Source organism: Mus caroli, chromosome X (assembly GCF_900094665.2).
Source record: "Mus caroli chromosome X, CAROLI_EIJ_v1.1, whole genome shotgun sequence".
Classification (NCBI taxonomy): Eukaryota; Metazoa; Chordata; class Mammalia; order Rodentia; family Muridae; genus Mus; species Mus caroli.
Window position 1 is genome coordinate 101,289,453 of NC_034589.1, and position 7,471 is coordinate 101,296,923.

Consider the following 7,471-nt stretch of genomic DNA (forward strand, 5'->3'; position numbering starts at 1 on the left):
AAGGTCCTATGCCCCAGTATAGGGGAATGCCAGGACCAGGAATGGGAATGGGTGGGTTGGGGATCAGGAGAAGGGGGGAGGGAATATGGGATTTTTGGACAGGAAACTTGGAAAGGGGATAACATTTGAAATGTAAATAAAGAAAAGATCTAATAAAAATTTAAATAAATTAATAAATACTAAGTATGGTGAGATTTTGAGTTGAAGGTAGAAACTTAAAATTTAGTAAAATAAGTTTTGATCATGATTATTTGTATCATCTGAGAAAATTTTTATGTAACTGTTTATGAGGAAAGACCCAATAGTTATTTGAAAACAAAATTAACGTGGATTCATCACTCTGACTACCTTTCTGCTTAAAGAACAAGCACCAACTTGATAGGAATGCTCCTAAAACCTGCGCCTGCGGCGCCCTCTTCTGACCTCTCACCCCGAAGGGTTAGTTGGGCTTTTATTTCTAATTTGCCCTTTGGCTTTAGACTTTTTGATCCCTCATCTGCTACCACTTTATTTTGAAATACCACACATAGAAAGGCACAAACACTATGAAAAAAACCACCTGTGAATATAAATAATACTTCATCTTTTCATCTAACCTTACATTTTGAAGAATTGGGGATTTTTGCAAAAGGAAAAATAATTGAAAAATTATTTTTCAGTTAAGTAAAAGTCTTGTGCAAACAAACAAGTATAAGAAAATTATATGAAAAAAACAAAAGCAGAAAAAATTATATGAAAATAAATAAAAATTGCTAGTAAAGCTTGCAGATGGGTTAAGATGAACTAATTTGCATATTAAAATTCAAATCTGTGCTATAAGCTTTTATGCCTTATAACAGGAAAGCAAGAAAGGGCATCCTACATAGATGACACTGCCTTTAAAAATCATCCTAAACTTCTATATTAAGAGACAAATGTTCTCTCAAAATTTTTATACTTTACCACCAATTGCCCTCTACCACCCCATCAAGCTACATTTCTTCTTACACCAGAGCTTTCTTACAAGATAGCTTCCTTTCTCCTTACAACTTTTGTTGGCAATTGCTACTGCATTAGTGTCAGGCCTACCAAAATATTGTGTCTAGTTTGGGTAGTGCTGCCTCAGTGTGATGTACCCTTCACCTCTCTGCTCTCCAACAGGATGGTTTTTGTTTTTTTTTTTNCTCACTTTGTAGACCTGGCTGGCCTCGAACTCAGAAATCCGCCTGCCTCTGCCTCCCGAGTGCTGGGATTAAAGGCGTGCGCCACCACGCCCGGCTTAAACAGGATGTTTTAAATGTTGTTTTCCAGTCATTGCCTTACCTTCTGCTCATCCAAGTCAAAGCTGAGTCTATTTCTTGGATACTCTGCATACTTTTACTAGTGGTTTCTTTATTACCTCCATTCATTAAATCCAACTTTTAACTGGCTGACATAAAAATTTGTAAAATCTCTCAACTGTAAGGGAAAAAACAAACAAAACAAAATACAGATAAAACAAAAGGCCACAAAATAACAATAAATAATTTTATGGGGCTGTGATAGTTTCTTAGCAAAACACAAAAATAAAAACAAAAACAAAACAAAACAAAAACAACAACGTAAACCCAAGGAATATGTATTGTGTATAGTAGATTATTGACATCTGTAAACCATTTGCTATGAGGCCAGAGGTACTTACTTTTTTTGTAATCGTGCATAATATTATATTTGAACACATTTTGAGCATTTGGTTTGGGCGCTTTTGTTGTTTTTATATTTGCTTGTTTTTTTTCATTTTTCTTTGTACATATATATAAATATACATATATACACATATAAAACATATTAAATATATATACATATATATATACACACACACACACATATATATATACATATATATATATATATATGTATATATATATATATATATATATATACATGTGCACTCATGCATATATACATGAGATTACCCTACATATCTCAGACTTGCTTGAAACACTATGCATTCCAGGCTGTCCCAAAACTGTAGAGGGAAATTCTCTGGATTCAGCTTCCAGAGCTCTAGAATAACAAGTAGGAACTACAGTGATCAATGTTTCCACTATTTTCTATGAGTTGAATAATATTTTGAGCAACTATGGTACAATAGTAAACAAAGTATGAGTCTTAACCTCATATGCTGTAAATTACTAGCAGAACAGAATTTATATAAGCCACAGTGAGATGCATTGGGTGAATTAACATTAGTGTTTAGGGTATTCACAGGGTTGTCTGTTCATTATCTCATTTATACTGCAGTATAATATATATGTGTATGTATAATATATAACATAATATGTTATATTATATAAAATCATAGTATATTTAATATTATGCACAATCTACTATATATTGTGTATGATATATAACATACATTATATACATATATGTATATGTACCTGTGTATATACACATTATTTTATATATACATATGTGTACATATAATACATATGTGTATATATATATACTCATACATGAATATGTATAATGTGTATAATTTACATGTATGTGCACTACTTTATGTCATTTTGTATGCATATGAACATAACCAACCATCTTCAGTATCTTAATAAAATCCCCCAAATCTTTAAAATATAGTCATTTTAAAATATTTATTTACTGTTTTAGATTATAAAACAATTACATCATTTACTCCTTCCTCTCACTCCCTTCATATCCCATGTACCTTTACTTGCTCTCTTTCAAACTCACGGCCATTTTTATCTTTAATTACTGATATTTATAATCTTCTAAGTCCATATAATGTTACTTGTATATATATGTTTTCAGGGTTAACAACATATATTTATCACTTTTATTAATAGTTACCTTTATCCTAGAATATTTTTCTCCAAGAACAATGAGTTGTCTTGCCATGTAGTTGCCTCTACTTTATTCACAAACTACTACTGCTTTGGCACAATGACGTTGGTGTTCTAGAAAAACTATAGTTTAGGGCCGCCAAATACAAGGTGTTTCATAATTCCTTCTAAATTAAGCAGTTTCTGTAACCATGACCTCAGCATCATGCAGAACAAATTGGTAAAGGGTATGAGTCCTGATATATTAAAGAACAAAAGGAAGAGCATTGTGTGGCATCCTCTAGATCAAGCACTGCGATGATATGCTGTATCTTCTTCATGCGGTACCAACACAGCTCCTTGGAGTCCAACAAAGACTACCAGGCCCAGGATAGTCAGCACCATATACCCTACAAGAGAGGTATTCATTATAACACCAATGTGAGGATAAGATGAGTAAAAGAATTGATTTCTCTGATAAACTACAAGCAGGTGGTGGTTGATATACCATTTGTCAGTATAAATGTAGGTGTTACAATAAGTCCTAAGAATTATGTGGGTAATCAGTTGGGAAATATTAGAAGGAGGTCCATCATGGAGCTAGAAAAGAAGAGCATTGATGGATTGGATAGAGTATATGGAATCCAAATGGAATTAACACAAAGAAACCAGAAGACTCTCACGTGTAACATTGATAGATTCTGAGCTTCACCAAGACAAAGGTTTACATAGGAAGCATTTGGAGGATAACTGTGACATACTAATCCCTCTCTTGAAATCTAATGCACCCATAGACAAAGTCAAGGTCATTGCTGGATGTGCCAATGGATCAACTACTCCAGAAGCTAATGAAATTTTCCTGGAATGGAACATTATGCCATGGTTATTCCAGATCTCCATTTAAATGTTGGAGGAATGACAGTGCCTTACTTTGAGCATCTGAAGAATCCAAGTCATGCTGACTATGGATGATTGACTTTCAAATACGAAAAGAATTCTAACTAGCACTTGTTCATGTCTGCTCAAGAGAAAGAAAATTTGGAAAGCATGGTGGAACTATTCTTGTTACACCCACTTCAGAGTTCCAAGACTCCATTTATATCCCATCAAAGAAGAAAGACATTGTGCACTCTGCCTTAGCCTATAGGATGAAGCATTTTGCCAGGCACATTTTGTAAATAGACATAAAGTATGACCTTGGCACCTAGATCCCAAAATGCCTTTCTACATCAATGCATTGGGAAGGTTTTCCAGGTCAACTTTACATAGATGTGCTGTAACTCACTTCCCATTTCTCCTTATTTCTGTGTCATCTGCTAACCTCTCACCAGTTTAATTTAAACACTAAAATCTCTGTTTTGTGACTTATTAAATAGCAGTCACTGTTCTCAAGGAGTTGAACTAAATTAGATTATGACACCACAGATACCTATATGAGAGTGAAAGTGGGATTTTGGTCTTAAAATATCACTCTTCCTCTTAGAGGCACTGCATTGCTTCAGGGTTCTTCACAATGGAGTCAGGATAATTGCCAGAGACAATGTTCAAATCACCTACTCACTTTTTTTTACTCTGGATAATTCTGGAATATGCTACAAATTTAACACATATAAGAAGGAAGTGTGTGCTTTTCAGAAAGTGGTGTGCTCCTCAAATGAGTTATTGGTATTTTATATGAGGAAAAAACTCACCTTTATAAACTTCAAAAAAAAGTAAGAAATGTTTCTCACATATTTTATTCTTCCTAAGTAAAATAAATAAATGCTGCTAGAATAAAATTACCTTTAATCACTTAACCAGCCTAACTCTGACTCCAGCTGTAAGTGCCTACAGACATAAACAAATGAAAAACCTAATACTTTAAAACATAAAAAAGTAAATGTTCAACATCCTTGGAGTCATCAGGGAAAAGCAAATCAAACAACCCTGAGATTCCACCTCATACCACTCAGAATGGCTAAGATTAAAAATTCAGGTAACAGCAGATGCTGGCAAGGAGGTGGAGAAATAGGAACACTTCTTCATTGCTGGCGGGATTGCAAGCTGGTACAACCACTCAGGAAATCAGTGTGGCAGTTCCTCAGAAAATTGGACATAGTACTACCGGAGGATCCAGCAATTCCTCTCCTGGGCATATACCCAGAAGATGCTCCAACATGTAATAAGGACACATACTCCACTATGTTCATAGCAGCCTTATTTATAATAGCCAGAATCTGGAAAGAACCTAGATGTCCCTCAACATAGGAATGGATACAGAAAATGTGGGACATTTACATAATGGAGTACTACTCATCTATTAAAAACAATGACTTCATGAAATTCGCAGGCAAATGGATGAACTAGAAAATATCATCCTGAGTGAGGTAACCCAGCCATGAAAGAACACACATGGTATGCACTCACTGATAAGTGGATATTAGCCCTAAAGCTCAGAATGCCAACAATACAACCCACAAACCATACGGAGCTTAAGAAGAAGGAAGACCAAAGTGTGGATGCTTCAATCCTACATAGAAATAAAATATTCTTAGAAAATAGAGGGAAGGAGGGATCTTGGAGGGAGAGAGGAGGGAAAGAGTAGTGGGCAGGATCATATACTGGAAGGGACAGAAGAGAAGTACAGAGGGTCAGGAAATCGAATATCTGTGGACAATGGGGAACTAGGGGTAGCCACTAGAATGTCCCAGAAGCCAGAGAAATGAGAGGCTCCAAGGACCCAACAGGAATGACTTTAGCCAAAATAGACAACAAAGGGGAGTTAGAACCTGTAGAGACCACCTCCAGTAGATAGGCACAGTTCCCAGTTGATAGATGGGGCCACCCACCCATCTCAAAATTGTTAACCCATAAATGTTCCTGTCCAAAGGAAAGACAGGGTCAAAACAATGGAACAGAGAGTGAAGGGAAGGCCATCCAGTGACCTCCTCACGTAGGTATCCACCCCACCTGCAGACACCAAACCCAGACACTATCACTGTTGCCAAGAAACAATTGTTGACAGGAACCTAGTATGGTTGTTCCCTGAGAAATTCTACCAGCCCAGACCAATACAGATGAATATACTCACAGCCAACCATTGGACTTAGCTCGGGGACCCAATACAAGAACTAGTAGAAGGACTGGAGAAGCTGAAGGGGATTGCAACCCCATAGAAAGAACAATATTGATATTTAACCAGACCCCCAGAGCTCACAGAGACTAAACCACCAACTAAAGAGTACATGTGGAAGGATCCATGTCTCCAGATACATATGTAGCAGAAGATGGCCTTATCTGATATCAATGGGAGGGGAGGCCCTTGGTTCTGTGGAGGTTTGATGCCCAGTATAGGGGGATGCTAGCTTGGTGAGGCAGGAGTGAGTAAGTGGGTGGAAGAGCACCCATATAGATGCAAAGGGGAGGGGAGATGGAGGATGGGATAGGGGTTTGGGGAGGATTAACCTGGAAGGGGGATATCATTTGAAATATGAAATTCTAAACACAATGTATTGACATACATCAGAGGAGACCTAGGTGCTAAGAAAAGAGAAAGTATTACTTATAGCTTATATATTATGTTCTGTTTACCAGTAAAAATAAAGACCCTTATGTAAAACTATATAAAAAAAACCTTTTGCTGAATATGATGTTATGTACTTTTAACTCCAGCACTTGCGAGGTAGAGGTAGGTGGGTCTCTGAGTTTGAGGCCAGCTTGATATATAAAACAAGTTCCCTGCTAGCCAGAAAGTCATAGTGAGACTCTATATCAAAAAAAAAAAAACAAAAACAAAAACAAAAAAAAAACAAAAGGAGGAGAAGAAGGAGGAGGGAAAGGAGGAGCAGAAGGAGGAGGGGAAGGAGAAAGAAGAGGAAAAGGGGGAGGAAAGGGGAGGAAGAGGACAAAAGAAAAACAACCCCCTTCAAAACCCAAAAAGCAATAGCAACAAAACTACAAAGATTTCAATTAGAAAGTATATGTTCCTTTTTTAAAATTAGGTATTATCTTCATTTACATTTCAAATGCTATTCCAAAAGTCCCCCAGACCCTCCCCCCTCACTCTCCTACCCACGCACTCCCACTTCTTGGCCCTGGCGTTCACCTGTACAGAGGCATATAAAGTTTGCAAGACCAAGAGGCCTCTCTTCCCAATGATGGCCAACTAGGCCATCTTCTGCTACATATGCAGCTAGAGACACAAGCTCCGGGGGTACTGGTTAGTTCATATTGTTGTTCCACCTATAGGGTTGGAGATCCCTTTAGCTCCTTGGGTACTTTCTCTAGCTCCTCCATTGGGGACCTGTGTTCCATCCAATAGCTGACTGTGAGCACCCAATTCTGTGTTTGCCAGGCCCCGGCATAGCCTCACAAGAGACAGCTCTATATCAGGGTCCTTTCAGCAAAATCTTGCTGGTGTATTATCCCGAGCTACGGTTCTTGCCGGCAAGAACACACTCGGGACAACCGGAATCTTCTGCAGCAAAAGCTTTATTGCTTCTTCAAGAGGGAAGACCCCGACCCCGGAAAATGGCATTGCTTATATAGCCCTTGCCATGGCGTTTCAGCTCCTGATGTGGTGTGTCAGCTCCTGATTCGTTGCTTGCCCATCACCACATTACTACGCTCCGAGATGGGCAGTGACTAGGTGTGAGTTCACTCTTGCACCTGCGTACAAGGCTTGTTTA

General features: G+C 37.6%; 1 pseudogene; it reads left to right on the forward strand.

Annotated features, from left to right (window-relative positions):
• Positions 1 to 3,122: 3,122 nt before the first annotated feature.
• Positions 3,123 to 4,140, forward strand: LOC110286336 (annotated as a pseudogene).
• The last annotated feature ends 3,331 nt before the right edge of the window (positions 4,141 to 7,471 follow it).